The following is a 21,263-nucleotide window of genomic DNA, read 5'->3' on the forward strand; positions in this document are numbered from 1 at the left end:
TCGTCATGAAAACTTGGCTCAACTTTGGAATTGTTTTATAACTCTTCTAGCAATATTTTTTTTTGGCGTGCTTACCGGCAATGGAATATTAAAGGCCAAACAGAAACAATAGACGACAAAGTCACACATCTCTGCATTCAACCCTAAAACAGCTAACCATGTGTGTCTCATTTTTCTGCAAATGTTTTATCTGTTGTCGAACTCGCTTGTCCATTTTTTTATAGAGAGGAATTGAGCGAGAGTTCATTGCCCTCGCCAATACTTACAACAATAAGCGAACAACAATGATCTCAAAAATCTCACCTTCGTAAAGTTCCGCCCACAGGCTAACAAATCATTTCGTTCTTAACGTTTCGGAGTGCTCGTAGAAGTAAACTAAAGACTAAAATCTTTTTTCGTTTCTTTTCTCGGGAGAATGAAGTTGCACACACAAAAAAGTCGAATTAATTCAGGGGCGGATCCAGGATTTTTTTCAGGAGGGGGTGCACTCGTCTCTTGCTCTACTTCAACACCAATAAACCACATAGTTTTTTTTTTGTGCGGAATACCAGTTGTATTAGAAAACCGCAGGTCATCTCGGGGGGGGGGGGGGGTGCGCACCCCCTGCACCCTCCCCCTAGATCCGCCCCTGAAATTTTCAGCAGGAAAAGTTTGTGGATTACAAAGATCGTGAAAACGTATTATGGGCCGCTTGGGTGAGAACAAGAACGAAAGTCGTTTAATCTTAGAAAAAGGTATGGATTACATTCAAAGATCGCACCTTTGAATGTAGGACGCGCAAATAATAAGCTTAAAGTTTTAATTACGGTTTAAGAACGTTCTCTGTAAAGTATTTCAAAAATCATATTTTCTTGTTCAGAAAGCTCAGTATAAAAGCACGATCCGATCAAAAGCGTCGCGTCAAGGCAAAAAAACCTCTCTTCTCCCCCCTAGTATTACAAATTTGTCACGCCGAAGATTAAACGATCATGCACAGACTGTTCGGTCTTTTTTCAGCAGCATCACCTGGGACAAACGGCTATTGTTTTGGTGAATTGGGCCCGGTACAATAGACCATTTCTTGATACGCTGAGACCCCGACATCAAAAACCGATCTTCTAATTTTTCTCACAAATAAAAAGCTTTCGCCAGGAACAATCTACTTTAGGTGTCTTATCTATCTAAAAGCTATCTTTGAACAAGAAATGAAAGAAATTGATTTTTCAACTCTTGCCACGAAATTAAGATTTTGGTCGATTGTTCCTGACCGGCGCTCTTAAAGAAAAAAGAGCGAGGACAAGCTGAAGAGATCTACACTTGACTGGAGCCCAGAAGAAGTGTCAGTAGAATTTTATTCTGTTAGTTCGTCAGCGTTCGTAGTTATCGCGTGAGCTCAGCCCTGAATAGCCTTGCTAGCTGCGGGCGATGCTTTTTGTTGTATCTCCTACTGATTATAAAAAAAAAAACAATGTGTTTGCTGTTGTCAAGGTGCGCGCGATGACGTCTTTACCAAATAAAATCCCCGCCAATCAGCATTTCTAATCGACTTTTTCGATATGTAGAAAGGCTTCGAAGCTCCCTCGCCACTCAGTGTTAAGTTTCATCGGCGCATCCTTTGATTGCTTTGAATTAATGCTCTCTTTAGTCAGGAGCTTTAGTCTGATGTACGTTACCGTTCATCGGTTATCAAGAACTGATTGGATCTCATTTCCGCGCGACCTACCATTCCAAGTAAGTGTTAAATATATCTCTGACAGCCTGGAAAAGGCTCAAATAGACCCATCTCTACCTTGTCTTGTGTTTATTAAGAGGTTGGGAAAGCGAGAGTGGTTTCTCAACTGCCCAGTTCTGGTTGCACTGAGCATAAAGTGAAATGGTCGTCAAGTTTGTATCACCGCTGTTGTAGTCGAAGCGTTTGGTGTACATCTCGGTTACGATATAAGCCCTACTGAGTTTTAATGTAGTGAGATATTAGACAGTGCAGCTAAACACTTATTATCTGTTTAAAAATTTTCAGTTCGATAATTTGTTTTTCGTTCTGTGTTGGAGCATGTTTGAATTTCTAAGCGTTTGCGTTGCGAGAGATTTAAGTTCATGACGGCCAAAGAGCTGTGAATCGAGCGACAGAGATCTCGGCAAGCGGACCGGCCGGCCTTCTCATATAAACACAACGTCAATTTTAGGAACAAAGAGGGTATGAACCAAGCTAGCCTCCAACGCAGACGTTCTTCAGCCCGGCTAACTGGGCTGGCTCACATCTTCCACAATACAAAGCTCTATATATACATTTGGGCAAAACCTTTCCATGAATATCTCACGCATGAAAAGAGCAAAGACAATTGCTTTTATATCTTAGATTCATTGAGGGGAGGGTTAGGGTTAGGGTTAGGGTTAGGGTTTGCGGTATTGGGTTATTTTTGGTGCGGTGTTGCGGTAATTTTTATTTCAAAGTACGGTATTGCGGTTTTCAGAATCCAATCGGTGTGCGGTGAGTATAAATTTTATGTCGCGGTAGTCGGTGAAAATAATCGTTGTGTCTCGATGATCTGCTTCTTTTTCATGACAAGAGGATACAAATCCTAAAAGGTCTCCCTAGCTAGTCTGCGTGACCTAGGTGTCTTCCTATAGTTGCACAGTCGGGGATCGTATATTGTGCAAACAGTCCAGACAAATCGTATGGCTTGTAATTTCAGTTAATACTTGATATGATTAACGACATTAACTTTTTTATCCAATGATACGTTAACATGTAGCATTATTTATGACCTCATGACCTTGTGGGAATAGTCAACTCGGTTAATAACCTCCTTACCAATCTTGCCGCCACTTTCGTGCCAGACGCGAAACAATGGCGAGCGATCCAGAGGGTAAACTAAGTGATCAGTCAGATATTCCAGCATATAGTGAGGTCAGTGAGGTCGTTATAAATTGTGTAGTGTCCAAAGATGATCTATGAAGATGGTGTGGTCTAAAAATTACTACTCGTCCTTCTCGTTGTGCATACAAGAATATAGAATGTACAAGTGTTCGTGTGTGCTTAGCCTACGTAGCATGGCAGCCCGGGGGGATTTACGGTTAGCAAACGTACCAGAATGTTTGTACTGCAGATGAAAAGTGAAGTGTTCTTCATTCAATCTAAAAAATGGTCAATTCATAAAAATAGAAAGTGACTAAGCTAGGATCGCGAAAAATAAATATTTGTCCAAAAGTGGCTAAGATGGGGTCTATAATCAGTATAATTAGCCACAGAATAGACTATAATGGGGTAAGAGCTCTGAGAGGCCAGCGGTATATACCCAGCAAAAATTAACCCAAATACCCCTGTTGTTTCATTTACGTTAACGTATACATGTAATGAACAAAATTAAACGAGTGCGATGATCTTATGTTTATCGCGCGCTTGACTTCGACGCACCTTGACTTGGAAATACTGACGTAGAAGTATTCAGTTTTTATTTGAAAGGAGGATTTGTAGTATTGACAAAGTCAACTTTTTCCAATTTGTAACTGCGGTTTCGGTATTTGGCTAATTTTTGATACAGTATTAGGGTATTCTCGCGCTACCATGTGCGGTATTGCGCTATTCGTACCCCCCTTACGCCCCCTTCTTCATTACTTTATTTCTTGAATTAAAGGGTTCGATTTTATTCAATTTTAATTGCTTCAGAAAAGGAGTCCTTTTTACTGCTTGGACAACCATTTTCGGTTAGACCTCTACTGAATCAGGGGCACCCAAGGTCAATTTTCGGAAAATACAGTTCGGAAGACGATTTGAGATCTAGCATTTTCGGAACATTTGGTGTAAAATTTCTTGTTTGCCCGTCTCTCTTATGATTTTCGAACATCTAAAAACTGGTATAATCACCCATTTTTAACGGATTTTCACCCTAAAAAGGTCACCTAGAATTTTCGGGAGCCTTTCTTCTAGCTGAAATTTTCGAAAAGGTAAGTTTTCATCCCTATCATTTTCGGATCACTAGACTTTTCAGCTAGGAAATCCAAACAGATGAAAAATTTTTAGGGGATAAAAATATGCCTATATCTACCGTTTAAGTACTAATAAAATACGTTTAAGAAATCAATGCTATGTTTAAGTGGCTTTGAACTATGATCTCGTTGGGTGCCCCTGCTGAAAATGGAATTTGTTTCTTTTCCTATTGTTCGCCAAATGCAGGACAGTCGACATTTGCAGGTGGAATACATAGTAATTATGTTGCTTTCAAAAGGTATACCATGATTCCAAATACGTCAAAAGTGTCTCAAACGGTTTTCGTGATGCTTTAGAAGCTTGTTTGGTTAATTTGAGGCTTCCCTAAAACTATTTATTTGTTCGGATGTCTTTGGAGAAGTTTGGTCGTCTCGAACTTTTTAGGTGGCTTTTTCATCTCATCCGAACATGTTAGCTACCCCAATGGATCCGGTCGAAAGTTTGAGGGTATGAAGGCGCCGTATATTCATGAGCAAATTCTACAGGACGTTTTGTTTACATAGCGACTCCTCTGAACACCCTTTTTCAACAATAATCTCAATATCTTCATGTATCTTGGTAATAAAGTGTGAAAAAAGCTGAAAAACGCAACCTCCGAAAATCGTTGGTAAGTTCTTAGAACACACCAACGGAGAGAACTAGTAGTAACACTCGTGCTAGCAAAAGCTTAGAAATCCATTAGTACTCTATCACAAACAAAACAACCCTTTCGAACGGAAAATCTACAAAAATATAGGTATTTAGCTGTCCTAATACATGAAAGCTGATAAAGGGAAAAACTCAAAAGAGTCGATAATTCTCAGTTAGTTTGAATGATGACTTGCCGTCGAGTGTGAAACAAACAACAGCCCCGGGCACTGTTTGGTGTGCATAACTTAGAAGCATCCAGGCTTGACACCAAACTATAACGACACAAAACAAAACAATGTGAAAAACAGCGGATCATGCAATGTGAGCAAAAAGAATGATCTATTGGGTGAACGGTTCATTGCTTTACTATTATAAATGTATCAAGAATTTCAGTGTGCATTCACTCGGAGAGAGTGACAGCGCATGCCAAATTCTTACGAGTTTTGACTGCAATTTAGACATGAGATTACAGTGCCTTTCACAAAACGCTTGACAAACGGTTTCCGAAGTTCGTTTGAAATTCCCAAAGTGCACCACGAACTTAGCAATTTAACTTTTTAAACTTCTTTTTTTTAACTTTTAACTTTTATTTAAACTTTAACTTTATTTAAATTTGGAAATATAACAAAAAAAAAAAGAAATACATTGGGACTGGCCTGCAGTTAGCGAGGCTATTCGAGGCAGGCCAGGCTACATAATTTACTACAAACTAGACAAATACAAAGAAATTAGACGTTATATAAGTATGTATATTTTACAGTAAATAAATACTATTCTACTTGAATACAAGGACAATATTAAAGTGAAATTTTAAAAATAAATTAAAATGAAAATAAAGGACAAGAAAATTACTTTTTCATTTTCACAATAATCGTATCCACATGAATATAAGAATCTTCAGTTTGAAAGATATCGAGTAGCATTGCTTTTAGTGATCTTTTAAAGGCTTTTTTCGGTCTTTCTTTAAGAATTTGAGGTATCCCATTCCAAACTTGGACCCCAACACACGAAAAAGCATTTCATTTGACATTGAGTCGAGATTCTTTAGTATAAAAATGTTCAGAGGTCGAGGCACGTGTGTTGTAAGTATGAACACTAGAAATTCGAGAGAAGAGTTTCAAAATATTATCCCGAGCAGTGTTTTTATTTACATCACACATACACCGTATTCACAAATGGCGGACACGCGGGAAAAAACTGGTGCCTAGTCATGAAAGCGAGGCGTTGGAGGGTAAACAAAAATTGCAAATGAAGACTTTCAGTGAACTTCCAGAGTGTTTAGCACGGATTCCACCTAAAAGAACTTTGTACGGACTTCTTTTTAAATACAGTTACGTGGGATGTCTTCTGCTTTTAATGTTTAGTAATGATTTGCTGTTTGCAATCAAAAGGGACGCGTATATCTGCAAGGAAACAGGATGATTTTGTAGGTTTCCGAAGCATCAGAAGCAGGACACGACAAGTGGGCGATGGCTTGAGAAAAGCGGCAAACATGTTGGCCCAGCTTCACACTGTAACCGAATACGAAAGCCAGATCACTACAATTCTGTAAAACAGAAATAAAAACAGATATTGGTGGCGAGAAAAAGAGAAATAAGCGACGCATATATGGCCACTGAAAACAGGTCAAGCTGAGAGCGGGTGAAAGATTCATTCACGAGGCTCATTCATTCATTTTAGTGACATTTTATACACATCTATGTATATATGTATGTCTGTATTTACAACTTCCTTTGGATCATATTAATTCCGTCGCTTTGGAGCGAATTGTTAGAGGTACGTTGGCAGAGCTTAGCAAAAATCTCATGATTTCGTTGTCATTGCGAAATAATTAAAAATAATTTTATCAAAATTAGAAGCTGTAGTGTGTGAATCTTATGGCTTGCTATTTGCCTGGTCTCCTTTAGGGCATTATCTCAGAGAGCCCTTGGTAAAAAAAAGTGGTATAAAGCTTACATTTTACTAGGTTAAACTTTTAAGGCAATGTTTGTGTCAGGACTGAACATGGCAAGCTTCTGTTTCAAATAATTAAATTCGAGTCTGGATCCGTTTAAGAAGACCATCATTTTATTTATTTATGTATTCTTCAACTTTAAAATATAATGGAACATAAAGTTAAAACTCTTAACAGCCAACGATAAGAAATACGAAATTACTCGCTGGGAAATGATGTGTCTGGCTTACCGAGTCTGCCGAGTGATAACTTCATCTAAACCTCAGTCACCTCTTCTTTCCTGTCTTCCTTTTTTCCATCTCGACTTGAACTGTTTTGTTCAACGGCAGACGTCTCTTGCGTTAACAAGTAGGCCATGTATCTGTCGCTTATTTCTTTTTTCTTGCCACCAAGATTTGTTTATATTTCTGTTTCACCGAATTGCAGTGAGCTGGCTTTCGTACTCGGTTTCAATGTGAAGTTTCGGCCAACATGTTTGCCGCTTTTCTCCAGTCATCGTCCACCTGTCGAGCTTCTGATGCTTCGGAAACCGACTCGAAAACCTACAAAATCATCCTGTTCCCTTGCAGATATACGCGTCCCTTTTGATTGCAAACAGCAAATCATTACTACACATTAAAAGCAGAAGACATCCCACGTAACTGTATTTAAAAAGAAGTCCGTACCAAGTTATTTTAGGTGGAATCCGTGCTGAACACTCTGGAAGTTCACTGAAAGTCTTCATTTGTAATTTTTGTTTATCCTCCAACGCCTCGCTTTCATGACTAGGCACCAGTTTTTTCCGGCGTGTCCGCCATTTGTGAATACGGTGTATAAGACTACAAACGGATTCATAATATAGAGACTGTAAAGGTAGAATTTTTGTATTGACAAAAAAAGGTATTGCGTGGTCGTTTGTTTCAGCAAAATATATTAAATACAGTGCGCGATTTTGAAGGACAAGATTTTGGTCATGGAAGGTTTTACACACCTTGCCCAAAGAGATAAGACCGTAAGTTAGATAAGGTGTAATTAGTGACTGATTAATATTTAGGAGGGTGCAAGTGGGGACAATATGTCTTGCAACAGAGTGAATATGGGTCTTCCAAGATAGATTTTATCCGGTGGTGGAGTTGGTCTGTATGTTTCTAGCAATTTGAATTTTAAATTTCGATGTGATCTTGATTTTCCGTTGCCAAACGTCGCAGAATCTTTGTTTATTGAAATTGTTAAGCCCCAGGGAAAGAACATTGTTACTGGTGTGATTTACAGGCCGCCAAACCAAAACGTTGATGAATTTTTAACAATGACCAATGAACTATTGAGTAAGATTTCAAAAGAAAATAAGGTATGTTATTTAATGGGTGACTACCTTAATCTAATGAACCACCAAAGTCATTCCGTTACTGGTGAATTTTTAGATGCGCTATATTCAAATATGTTCTTTCCATTGATTACGCGATTATATTACAGGAATAACTTGTTATTCGGGAACTTTAATTGACAACATTTTCGTCAACCAATTTTCCGATAGATCTAGGAGTCGACTATTTTTCACTGACATTTCTGACCATCTGCCTATATTTTCTATTCATTTCGACACCTCAATCTCAGCATCTAATGAAACTGTTTTTGTTCGAGATGTAAATCAAGTCAACACGACTAAGTTTCTATCGCATTTGAAGAGAATTGACTGGTCTCAGTATGCCACTCTTGATGATCCAAATAATGCCTATAACAGCTTTTTCAAACAATACTCTACGGCATATGACTCATGTTTTCCTTTGAAAAAAACTAAGGTGAGTAATTACCGTTTGAGTAAGCCTTGGTTATCGAAAGGACTTCTGAAGTCGATAAGAACGAAAAATAAGTTTTATAGACAATATCTCACTAATCAATCTTCGCATTATGAAACTCGTTATAAAAATTACAAAAACAAATTGAATCACTCATTAAGATTTGCGAAACGTATATATTACGAAAAGAAAATCGATGCTTCTAAATCAAATGCTAAAGCTACATGGAGAGTTCTAAACGAAATTATTAAGACAAAAAAGAAAGCGTTTAAAATCAATTCCATCTTTAAAGTTGACAACCAAGAAATTACGGATCCAGTGGACATCGCTAATAGATTCTGTAGTTATTTTTCTAGTATCGGACCTAATCTAGCCAAAGAAATTCACTCGTCTGTCTCTCACCGCAGTTTTCTCTCTGGTCACTTTTGTCAATCGGTGTTTTTTGATCCAGTGACTCCAAATGAGCTATCGGAAATTTCCAATGCTTTTCGACCAGGTAAGGCAGCTGGTCATGATAGAATTCCCATTTCCATCATAAAACAGTCAATTCAAATTATAGCCGATCCTTTAGCTCATATAATCAATTTATCTATCACTCATGGCATTGTTCCCGACCAAATGAAAATTGCTCGCGTGATTCCACTCTTTAAAGCCGGTGATCGTTCACTCTTTACGAACTATAGACCGATCTCGATTCTCCCTAGCTTTTCTAAGTTTCTTGAAAAGGTTGTTTATAACCGTCTCTATAATTATTTAAGTAAACTAGAAATTCTATGTGATAATCAATTTGGCTTCAGGAAAAATCATTCAACTTCATTAGCATTGATTGACCTATATGAAAAAATCTCCCTTGCTCTTGATCGCAATGAACATGCCATTGGCGTTTTCCTTGATCTTTCTAAGGCCTTTGATACCGTCGATCATAATATTCTGCTTGACAAACTCGAACACTATGGTATACGTGGCGTGGCTCTGGACTGGGTTAGAAGCTACCTCTCCAACAGGTGCAATTCGTTCGATTTAAAGGTCAATGCTCCTCTCCTCAAACTATCTGCTGTGGTGTCCCCCAGGGATCCATTTTGGGCCCCTTGTTTTTCTTGCTCTATATTAATGATTTGAATAACGTATCGACTCTCGTCGAGCTGATTTTATTCGCTGATGATACTAATTTATTTATGTCCCATAAAGATCCTGTCTACCTGGCAGCCTCACTCAATTCCGAACTTAATAAATTATCCACTTGGTTTAAGGCAAACAAACTCTCCTTAAACCTGAAGAAAACAAACTTTATGTTATTTAAGCCTACACAGAAAAGGTATCATTTTCCAATGCAAATATGCATAAATGAACTGAGAATCGAACAGGTTAAGGAAACAGTCTTCCTCGGTGTAGTCCTTGATGAATATCTGTCTTGGAAACCGCACATTTCTCAAGTAGCTCGTAAAATCTCGAAATCAATAGGTGTCATTAATAGAGCAAGATTTTTTCTACCTAAGCCGTGTCTAAAAACTCTTTATTATTGTTTAGTTGATCCTTATCTTCATTATCGTATTATTGTCTGGGGATCTACGTACAAAACCAATCTTCGCCGTCTTGTCTCTTTGCAAAAGCGAGTTATCAGAATTATTTCTAACTCAACTTTCGATTCTCATTCAGACCCTATTTTCAAAGAATGAGGGCTACTAAAACTTTCCGATATTAGACAACTAGAATTGGGTAAACTTATGTTTTCTCTTAACCATTCTCTTTTGCCTTCAAAGTTCAACAATTATTGTTCTTTAAACAAACAAGTCCATAGCTATGCCACAAGACACGCGAACGATTTTCACCTTCCCTTTTGTAGAACAAACCTTCGTAAATTTTCTGTCAGTTTCCAAGGACCTACTTATTATAACTCTATAGAAAATGATATTAAAGAATCTAATTCTCTCCACTTATTCAAAACGAAATTGAAAAAAAAATTATATATGAATTATTAGCTACAAATCTTGTAGTAAATAGTTATATTTCTTCACATGTCTGATATTATTTTTATACTTACTGTTACATGTACCATACCTTATATTTTGTCAACTCAGTCTATGTAATTAGTTAATTCATACATACCTTCATTGTATTTTACTTTCGATCCTGGCCTTACTGTTACTGTTAACTTTATTTTTACTCTGAGGGAGCCCAATTTCTATAAGCCTCTTGGTTTCTTTTTGGGCTTCCTCGCCACTTTCATTTGCTTTTGTGTGACTGTCTTGTTTTATCGTTATTTGTATTTTGTGGTAAATCAAATAAAGTTACAAAAGTTATTTTCATCGATTAACAGTCCAAGATATTTAATAAAGTTTTTGCGTTCAAGGGTAATCTTTTTATTGCTTTCATTGTCAAAAACATTAACCTGGGGATCATAGTTGAGTTTTTTTTGGTATGGACAAAAAATTACATAGTTTGACTTTTTAATATTCAGGGAAAGTTTTTTTGAAGTCAGCCAGTTATACAAGTTGTGTAATTCTGCATTTACTGTTAGTTCCAGTGTCTTTAAATCTTTATGAGCATAAAGAGCGTTAATTTCATCAGCAAAAAGGAAAAATTGGAGTTTGCTCGAACAATATTGGATGTCATTTATATAAAGCAAGAAGAGAAGTGGACATAGGACAGATCCTTGGGGTACGCCGCAATTGATGTTTAGTTTACTAGATATATGAGAGCCAATTTCAGTAGTTTGTGTGCAATTAGATAAATAAGAGGAAAACCATTGATTGACAATTCCACGGAAGCCATAATAATTTAGTTTATCAAGTAAAATAGTATGATTCACAGTGTCAAAGGCTTTTTTTTAAGCCAATAAAATCACCACATGAAAAGAATTTTTTGTCCATATTGGTTTGTATAGTTTCTAGCATATCAAGAATAGGATGTTGGGTTGAGTGAGCTTGACGAAAACCATATTGAGACGAATATAATAATTCAATAAAGTCTCTCATTCTGTCGTACAGAATTTTTTCGAAGATTCTATTGAAATTTGATAATAATGAAATTGGCCTATAGTCAGAAGTGTCGGTCTCGTCGTCAGCTTTGAAGATAGGTATAATTTTTGATATTTTAAGTTTTGGGGGTAGGCCCCAAGAGAGGCAGATGTATTGAGAATATCTGAAAGAACTGGAGATATGACTTCGCTTGAGTATTTAAGAAGTTGAGTAGGACAGGAGTATAAGCCATGCGATTTGCTGTTTGGTATAGATAAAATTTGAAATTGAATTTCGGATGGAGTTACAGGTCTGAAAAGAAAGGAATGTTCTGGCCAACTGGATTTTCTTAGGCACTCTGCGAAGGGGCGCTCTTCCGGTGGTAATTTGCTTGCTAAGATGTTGCCAACATTTGAAAAATGTTTATTTGAGATATTAAGTATACGGGAGAAATCATTAGTAAGGTTATTGTTGTTATCTGGGTCTTTTATAATTCATTTATGCCTGTCCATGTTTTTTTCTCATATTATTTAAATTATTATTTAAAAAGGCGCAGTAATAGTGTTTCTTACTCAAACGTGTAAGACTGCAAATTTTATTTCGATAATATTTATACTTTTTCCTGATCGCCAATTTGGTACAGTCTGTTTTTTTCTTTGATTGACGTTCTTATACCTTTTGTAATCCAAGGCTTGGAAAATTGTTTAATCCTACGTTGAGAAAGGGTTTTAATCGGTGCATGTTTATTTATGAATTTAAATTTCTATAGAAAGTTGAAAATAGTTCGTCTACATTATTTACGTACGTTTTAAGAGTGTGTCCATGAGAAGACCAGGCAGAACCAGGCAGGGGGTGATAATCCTCAAATCACCGATTTCGCTCAAACTCGGCACAAATGTTAGGTATCAGGAGTTAACTTATGTGATAGAATGTCAGGTCAAAATATTAAATTCCCAGGGAGATCCGGGCTCCCCCTGTAAAATTCACAGTTTTAATTCACAGTTTTACTTACTTTAACAATTTCACCCTAAAAACAATATAAACGGTCAATAAAATCCATATACGTATCTCTTAGATGTCTCAACTGCTAGTTTGTGCACGTTATGATTTGTTCCCCATGCCACCTTCGATGTCCAGTTAAGCGTACTTCAGTGCCGTGACTCGCTGTACGACTAAAATTCCTTAGCCATCAGTTTACGCACCAAAATCCAAATCAAGTTGTTTTAGGAGAAAACAATACGAAAAGTAGAAAGCCGATTTTTAACCCATTGAAAGAATTATTTTTGCCACTGTTGTAGCTCACATGTTACAAACATCCGCCATCTTAACTGGAGCCCACATTTTTTAGCAGCGGTTGCCACCATACGGAAACATTGTATCGGGAGTCAGGAGCCAGGAGCCAGGAGGGAGAGTCCAGTGAACAAAATTCAGTCGAAAATATGACTTTCCGACATTCTTTGAGATTATTTTATTGTTATTGTATGCTAATAAATAATTTAGAATTCCAAATCTATTGGCAACTTTACTCAGACCATGATTATAAATGATCTCAGGTCTTCTCAAAGTCGAAGATAGAAGTCGCTTTGTCTTCGTGTTTTGGAAAGAACTATTTTTTCTATTTTAGTCCCACGTGAAATAGCAGCGAAGTGAAGCCGGGTCTTGGTGTAGACCAGTTCAAAGAGACAAATAAAGCGTCCACGACACGTCCAGATTGGCTTGCGACAAGAATACCATTTTTTTTTTTCATACTGGAGTCCCTTCTCCCCAGGGGAGTGGCCAAATTGCGTACAAATGCCCTACCCTGCTGGCATCAGATTTTACTGTCATAACCACTGAATTTTTATCTACCTCTGACGTTTAGGGGTCTTATAAAGCCTAACTGTGGCAGTTATGTTCCCAAGTAGAATTCAAAATACACCACACTTTCACATTCAGTTAGATATTTTTCTCAAACAACCGCTTCCATATGTTTAACACCCTTCCCAAATTGTAATACAGTGGAAGCTCTCGTAAGAGGACACCCTTGGGACGAGGAAAAGGTGTCCTTAACTGGATATGGCCGCTTACAAGAATGAATCTCATACGGTAACTCTGAAACGGATATATAAGAATGATTCAGTGACAAACAGCGATGACTGTGGACATGATATGAAAAAAAACAACAACAACAACATTCAGAGGCGAATAAGATTTTCTTTCGAGTGTCTGCTTACGAGAGCTTTAAATTAAAACTAACATCTAATTCACCGGTAAACCCTTTAAGTCTCCTCGGCCGCCTACGGGAATGTAAAAATCCAGAGTTTGTGTGGAAGTTGAAACGGGATTTTGTGATGGCGGTCGTAAGTAGAGCTATTCGCCATATACGAGTGTTCGTTAAGAGAACTTAATCCACTGTATGAATCCGCAAATGACAGCTTAAATGAGAAGTGAATATAGTATATTAGTCTGTGTTCACGAAACTGTTCTTTTACACCTTCCTTGAATAGCTACAGAAGTCTTGTCGACTTTTTTTGCAGTTTATTAGTGCCTCCTTTTGGGTCTTTTGTATTGCTCAGAAGTTTTTCCTCAACACTTTTATAAACGGTTATTACTATATTTTTGTAGTCAATAATATACCCAGATACAGATACCAACCTGTATAGTTGTAAGACTACGAGGATTAAAATACAAGTAAGTAAGTCAGTATACCCAATGGCAAGTCATTAATTGTCTAAAAATTGCACGTCACAGTCTGACTACAAAAGGGGCTATTATGGACGATTATTATCATGGTAATTAATGTCAACACCGAATAAACTAAAAATTTCTAGTTACACGACTTTCACAACCTGTTTTCAACACACCAATTATAACAGGATATTGGCGCGTACGAACAATAGATAGCGTATTCCACATTCCGGAGTCCGGTAGTCCGGCGTCACAGACTCCATCGTTTTGGCAGAGTCCAAAGTCAAAGATGAAGGGTGTTCGAGCAGGTGGTTGTTTTCCGTAGGTATAGACGGATTGTCAGTGATCTTTCTTGTCCTTTGAGAATGATTTTGTTCATTCTGACTACAACTTATTTCAAAGACTTCGAATGGTCGGTGAAAAGCCGACACTTTTAATTTTGCAGTGTTTCAAGAGGTTTCGGTTTCATTACCTCGTCACAAAGAAACGCCACAGAGGACCAGACGAAACTGGAGCAGTAAATCTGAACTAAAGCATCTGAGATACGTGTATGTAACATTTATTCACTATCTTTTATCCTTGTTGGGTCTTGTTTCACCTACAAGTTGGACCGATCGAAGTTTTGAACTAAATCTTTTGCTCCTTGTGTTTACTCAAGCGTTCCATAAAATATCCATTTAAACGTCCGTTAATAACACAGAAAACATGCCTCAAAGGACACTTTCTAACAATTCCGCTATTAGTATCGATAATGAGGCATCTGATTTGTGACTTCTCGCCAACTTTGTGCTCTTTTTGTTTAAAAAAACGAATGTTACGTTTCTTCGTATTTTGGTCAAATGACAAATAAGAGTCAAGTCAGATGTGCATAATACGTCATTATTGATAAAGTATGAGATTGCCCAAATATTTTATGATTGATTTGATAACCTTAAAGATGTCTTTCAAAGAATATGTGAGAATTAAGTACGTAGGTTGTTGCTCATGGGAGATGTTAGCCACTAAAATACCTTAAATTTAGGGTTTGGTCAAAACGGTGAGAAGATGTCTTTACTTTAGGCTAAATAATAGGAAGAGATGGAATTAGAGAGTAAAAATAAATTACTGAGCATTAAGTCTGATAAACATAGAAGATGATAAAGTTGATTAGATTTGAAGTTGTCTTTTCTTCTTGTTGAACAGCCAAACCAAAGTTAGCTAATTAATTATGCAAAAATGAGTAGATTTTGTCGCCTTTAGGGGGTCCCTGTAAATCCCAGGGAATTCAATATCGCGACCTTACTTTTTGTCGAGGTTAATATCTCACCACACCTATCAATTGTGCCAAGTTTGAGCGAAATCCGTTATTGGAGCATTATCACCCCCTGCCTGGTTCTCTCATGGATACACTCTTAATGATGCAACTCCAGTCGATCGTAGCAAGGTCGCTGTTAAGACTATCGGGATTGAAATGCGAAAGATCGCGTTTTTTAATTTGCTTCCGTTTAATTTTATCTCTTGTTGATGTCAAAATACAGAACTGCGAAAAATGATCGCTGACATCAGTAATGAGATTACCGCTGATTAGCACTTACTCAGGATGGTTCACAAAAATGTTATCGATTAAGCTTGCAGAATTTTTGTGTATACGTGTTGGTTTGTCAATAGTTGGAAGAAGATAACAACTTTGAAGAGCCAGTAAGAAGTCGCGACTGTAATTACAGCTTTCGATTTTTTGTAGACAAAAATTAAAATCACTTAAGAGACATTAGTTCTTTCCTGTCGAAGTACATTTGTCGATAGTCTCTTCTAAGTATTTAAGAAAGCTCTCTGGAGAATTATGTTGACGGTATAAGACTCCACAGATTACGTTTTTCTTCTTAACAAAAGAAATTTCCAGAATGCCTGGAAAGATTTGGTGGACTCTTTTTCTAAAATTGAATAACTAAGTGTTTCATCGACAAAGAGGCCTACAGCACCACATGCTAGAGGTGTTGGAACGTGTTCAAAAACGTAACCGGGTATGTTTTAAAGGCCTGTATTCTCATTAGAATTGGTGATTTTAGTTTCCGTGACACCTATTACATTGAAGTGAATACCTAATTCTTGTAAATAATGAGTCACTAGATTTTCGAGTTTACGATTCAGGCTTCTAATATTATTGTGAAAAATTGAGAGACTAGATTCAGTTTGATCCTGCGTAAGATTATCAGTAAACTGCTTAAGACTATGTGGAGAAAAATATCGGCTTATATTGCACTGGCTTATTATAGCATCGTTATCAGTTTGGTTGGTATCAAAGGCCATATTCAAATTAAATAAATCCAGATCATATAAACTATGGAGTTTATCTAGATCTCGTTTAGTCGGGAGCTCACTGTTAAGTGAATTATTAAATTGGCCACGGGCAAGGACTAAGTTACCTCTGAAATTAAAGTACGGTGAATCTTTTAACAGGGATTTATTCAACTTCTGTTGTTGCTTAGCACTGGTCCTCGTAGGCATTTCAATAGTCAAACTTAATAACTTGTAATGATAGATATAAAAAGTACTTGAGTACTTAGCTCTGTAGGTGATCGTTCACTCCAGCTTCTGAGGCCGTGCTAAATTTCTTCTTAAGCTCAGAAAGGTCGGCGAATTTGTAAATTGTGGATTCTTCAGACTTGCGAAGATACACAAGGCCATTTTTCGCCCAAAAAAATTTGTACTTCTTAGCCTCTTTGACTTTCTTTGCTTCATGATATAAGGCTTGTAACCGTGGCGTTAAGTGATCATAGATATTAAGATACTTGACATTGATATCAGCTGCATATCCAAGTTCCTCGGCCTTGAGGCCACCAACTTTCTTCCTGGCCACTATTACTTGGTCTTTAGCTAGCCTTCGTACAAACTTACAAACGATTGCATTAGGTCGATTTGACGGCTTCATAGACGGCACTCGGTGAGCCGTATCAATATCCTGGATCGACACTGGCATAAATTTGCAGTTTGCTCAGGGTGTTCACGTTCAGCAACCATCGGCATCCCGACTATGTTGATGTTGAATTGGTAGCTGTACAATTCAAAAGCATCTAGCGACTTCTGGATGCGGTCGCAGGTGTCAGATATCTTATCGAGTCTTGCCCTAATTTCTTCAAGCTCTTTACTGGCACTTACTTTAAAAGCAATTAAATCATCGTACTGGTCCGAAACAAACTCCACTGGTTTGGTTTTGTCTGGTGACAGCATTTCGCCGCCATTACCGAAATTTAGTTTGCATTCTTCAGTTAGTTCACTTAACTCTTTCAAAACCTTTCTAGCTTCACTTTAAGCTCCGCTACTTCGTCCTTGAGTTCTTTGTTTGCTTTTGTCTATTTTTGTTCAGTATTTGTCATGATATTAGAGAGAGTTACCGCTCGCAACTCGCTCGACAACTCGACAATTTAATTATGCGGTTGTCAAGCAAATCGCGAACTTGAGAACCAAGGGATCAATTTCACGTGAAATTTCGAAGTTCGCAATTTACAAGTCTCGCAAGCTCACAAGTACAAGCAAGTTGCTTTATAACTTGAAGTGATATTTTATAGCGGAGCTCTCGCGCGCGAAGCGCGCCAGCGGAGCACCACAGGTAAGAAAATGAAGGAATCTACCCATCCGAGAAAATTTGGTAATAGATAGATAGATAGAAACTTTATTTATGTGTCAAGAAAGAAAAACTAGCCGAGGGGTAGGCCCTCTACTAATAGGGGACACCTAGTAGATAAAAAAATCCATACAATATGTTACAAATTGTTAGCTAAAATACTAAAGCTGAGTGCTAAAATGCTAAAATTATTTCCGATGAGACATCAACTATCACACAGAAGACATCCTTTGCATCCATCATCAATAAGAGATGTCAGATCCTTATTACGCATTCGGTTTCTAAATTCACTTAATGATTTACACGTTTTGTCATTTTTGTCCAGCTTACTCCATAAAATGGGACCTAAATATCGAAGGGAATGCTTCCAAATAAAACTGTGTCAAACCTGGGTAAAAGAAAGTCTGAATTTCTTAAACTTTAGCATGAATCACGAGGTTTAAAAATGTTGGTGATGGCTTCGGAACACATTTTAGTGTGTTTAACCTGGTACATTAGGACGCATATGTCTTGAAGACGTCTATTCAACAGTGTTGGCAAGTTAGCCCTATTCAATAACTGATGATAACTGGACTTAGTGTCCTTATACACAGCCCTAAGTCCTCGTTCCTGGATTCTTTCGAGTCTACGAGTATCGCTTGCCCTACAAAAATGCCAAACAAGGTGGCAGTATGTTAAATATGGCAAGATAGCTGATTTAAAAAGTACTAACTTTGCCGTGGTGGGAATTAGATTTCTCAATCTCATAATTACCCCAACCCTTTGACTAGCTTTGTTACATACGTCGTTGATGTGTTCGTTGAAATTTAACTTATTGTCTATTGTGACTCCCAAGATTTTCAACGAGTCAGATGTCTTGATAATCTTGCCATTTAGGTTCAGGTTAGTGTTATGTTCTGTACAACTGAACTGTTCCTTCTTATGACCATATTTGTTTTGAATGAACATAGTCTGATATTTCTTCAAATTACCCTCCAAGAGAGTGTTTTCGTACCAGTCAGTTGCACTATTGGCACTTTCTTCTAACTTGGTATGGACTGTGCTGATTCCTTTGCCTGTTTGATATATTCGGTGATCGTCAGCATACATCGAGATGTTAGCATCAATGTTATATACAAGATCATTCTGGAAGATGTTCCAGATCAGTGGACCCAAAGAGGAACCTTGAGGACAGCCACGAACAACACTTTTCCAACAACTAGTTACAGAAGATCCCAGCCTGACTCTATTATAGCGATCGCTCAGATAACTATTTAGCATATTGACGAAGCTGTCGTTAAAACCGTAAGACTTGAGTTTACTTAACAATAGAGGCCGATGAACCGAGTCAAATGCCCAGGACATGTCCGTAGATAAAATGCCGACAGACATGCCTTCATCTTTTGACTTTTTCCAGTCTTCAACAAGACCAATAAGGGTAGTTTCACAACTACGATCTTTTCGATATGCTGATTGACAATCAGCGAGCTGGCTCTCAAATTTATCAGATATTTGTTTTCCTAGCAGCTGTTCAAACACTTTATCGACACATGGCAGAACTGTTATTGGTCTGTAATTGTAAATCGCTTGAGCGTCATCTCTTTTAAAAGTCGGAATCCATTCACCTCGTTTCCATTGACTAGGCCATTTTCTTTTGTTGATACATGAGTTAAAGAGGATAGCGAGCCAACTCGAAAGTTGAGCTGCTCCAATTTTCATGATTTTAGGTGGAATACCATCGTACCCCGTTGCCTTTCTTTCGTTAAGCTTTTCCAATGTACGTTCTACATGGGCATTGCTGATAGGCTCAATGTCATACTGTTGTTTGTTTCTGATGTTATTGGCTATCGCTACTACACTTGGATGATCTTGAAAGTCCTCCGGTGAATCTAATTTGCTTTTGTCACCCCCAATACCGTCAGCAATTGTAGCAAAGTAATCAGCGAACAGATCTGCGACCCTGCTTTGATCTTTTTCTACGACATCGCCGTCAGTTCTAAGATGAATCTCGATATCAACCTGGTGACCCTTTGTTGATAAGTATGAACTAAATGTTTTAAAAAAGTCCCTTGGGTTTACCTTTAGATCATCCGCTTTCTTTCTCCAATGTTCTTTGATCGCCAGACGTCTTTGCCTAGTGGCCTCATTTCTGCATTTCTTTTTGTTTTCCCAGTTTTCTTGGGTAGGATGGTTTTTTTATTTCACTGTAGCGCTTCTCTTGGCACGTATTGCATGCTTCCAACCTGTGGTCATATACGGTACGTCTTTGTCGCGGACTCTCATCTTTTTCAAGGGAAGCTGATCATCAACCACATTTCGCAACAGAGTACTCCAATAATAAGCTTGATCATCAATTTCGTAGAAGATTTCACCTACGTGCCAGGGAGCCATTGATAAACTTTCTTTAAAGAGACATTCATCAAAGTTCTTATAGCTTCGGAATGTTATGACTTTCAGCCGATGAGATAACACTTTGTCTTTCAAGATTCCATAAATTAGGCAGTGATCACTCAACGACGGGTGATAAATTCCGCTATGCTTGAATAGATCGGGTCTATTGCTCAACAATACATCAATTAGAGTACTGGTCGTCTTATTCCCACTGGTGGCGATACGTGTAGGTTGCGTAATAAGACATTCAAATCCTTGTTCCACTTCAAGGTTTAATAATAATTTACCTTCGCTTGTGTTAGGTTTCAGTCCATCCAGGTTTAAGTCACCCAAAAGTGTCACAAAATTACTTTTGAGATTAGCCCAGTTACAAATGTCACTAAGCTAGTTTTCCAGCTGTGTTTGATAGTCTCCTGAAAGAACTGTCGGTGGTCTGTAGATTCCAAGAATTACCATATTCCTGTTGTCAATCCTGATGTCGATGGCAATAGACTCTATTGTTTTATAACTCTTTTCTAACGCGAGTCTCTTGCAAGTCAATTTGGAAGATATGTACACCATTACTCCTCCACCGCCCTTTTTCCTATCATTCCTATACATCCGAAAGCCAGGAATAGAAAATTGACGATCTGGATAACTCTTGTCGATTTTGGTTTCGCTAACAAATATTATGTGTGTATTGATCTTTTTGATAATGTTTTCCAGTTCCTCGAGTTTATTTTGAATACTGTTTATGTTGATATGACAGACCAGAACATCGTTCTTGAGATGGTTCCGTAGAGATTCTAGATGGACGTTGTCGGAGTGATGCTCTTCCAATCCACCTTCTGTTGAACATTCGGCTGTAAATTGAGTTGTTCCACCTTGATAATCCTCGGCAATGATTCGTGTATTACCTTCATAAACTTCTTCGAAGAAGTAGTCCGTCAGTGGCGGAAGAGCGCAGGCAGGACAAGTCCAATCAATATCAGGCTGTTCCGAGAAATATTGAGGCATTTAGCGTCTGACCAGTTTCCACATGTAGCACACAAGATGGCGTCTTGGTTATTTCTAACGGCCTTGTGACATTCACTGCATGGGTATTTAGACATCGACTTCTTCCCTTTCGGGCCAGGATTTGTGGCCACATCCCCGCACAAAAACAAGTCCCTTTCCAGATTGAAGCTGCTTGTTCCTTTGGCCGTGTATAGAACCCCCCGGGAAGTAAATCGTTTGGCAGGAGATTTAAATCTTCCATGGTTTGTCGAATTTGAGACGAATTCCGGTGCTACAAGCATCTTTGAGACGCTTGTGGCCTGGTAGGACTCTGGAAAGTTGTCACCTATCCTTCCACGAATTCGGT

At 38.0% G+C, this 21,263-nt stretch overlaps 1 pseudogene; it reads right to left on the reverse strand.

The window, feature by feature from the left end:
- Positions 1–20,917, reverse strand: part of LOC140938449 (uncharacterized) — a 127,712-nt pseudogene extending 106,795 nt beyond the window's left edge.
- Between the last annotated feature and the right edge of the window lie 346 nt (positions 20,918–21,263).

This window comes from Porites lutea, chromosome 5 (assembly GCF_958299795.1).
Source record: "Porites lutea chromosome 5, jaPorLute2.1, whole genome shotgun sequence".
NCBI classification, from domain to species: domain Eukaryota; kingdom Metazoa; phylum Cnidaria; class Anthozoa; order Scleractinia; family Poritidae; genus Porites; species Porites lutea.